Below are 957 nucleotides of genomic sequence, written 5' to 3'. Positions count from 1 at the left end.
TTGATTCTTGATTCTTGGTGGACCCAGTGGATGAACCCACACTCCACACTCAATGATATTTGGGGACACAACAAGATCATGTAAACTGATATACATAAATATATATGCATGTATATGACATTAAAATGGTGGAGCTGTGGTGGAAGGTGTAGATAGGGGAGGGGATCTAAATGCCATCAAACTATATTGTATGAAAATCGCAAAGATTAAATAAAATTTTGAGTTAATTACACTAAACTAGTTATGTAAGGGATTGTAATTGATCCAGGATTTCTCATCCCAATCAAGGCTCAATTCCAGGGAAATCCCACTCAAGTGGAGGAAGAAACAGTTATTCATACTGAGTTAATTCCTTATAACTTTGCTGCTAAAGTTTGCATCCTGATAACCTGTAGAATGCAAAAGCAGATTTCAGTGAGTTTCCCATGCAATAACTAGAGCAGTGTGTTGATGAGACATTTTGCTTTTAGCATATGAATACTGATGTATATGCTAGTTACACATATTATGAAGAAAGGTTTTGTCAATTTTGTATATCTGAACTAAGTACTTGTCCCTGTAATAGTGGCTTTGTTTTGTTTGGTTAAAACAAAACATTCAAGCCTAGAGAGCTCCTGAAGAATTGGAGTTTTCTTTGCTCATAATTTTGGAGACAAAGGATTTAATCATTAGAGGCCCCATAGATTCAAACTCCTGTGAATACCCCATGAATTTTTCCAATATGTAGGTTGTAAACAAGGTGAACGTCTTGAGAGAAGGACCTATAGTTGTTGACAGGATTCCATAAATGAATACATTTTAGGCACATGGTTTATTCCAGTAATAACTCCCCTTCCCCACATATTGACTATTGACTGTTAGATCTTTGATATGAACTGTTTCTAAAGCCTCATCAATTGGAGATTTGTTCATTACCTAGTGTAGCTAATTCATTGATAAGCAATTGGATCAACCTGG

This window comes from Nannospalax galili, unplaced genomic scaffold (assembly GCF_000622305.1).
Source record: "Nannospalax galili isolate Female #2095 unplaced genomic scaffold, S.galili_v1.0 scaffold2307, whole genome shotgun sequence".
Taxonomy (NCBI): Eukaryota; Metazoa; Chordata; class Mammalia; order Rodentia; family Spalacidae; genus Nannospalax; species Nannospalax galili.
Note: the sequence above shows the minus strand (reverse complement) of the source record.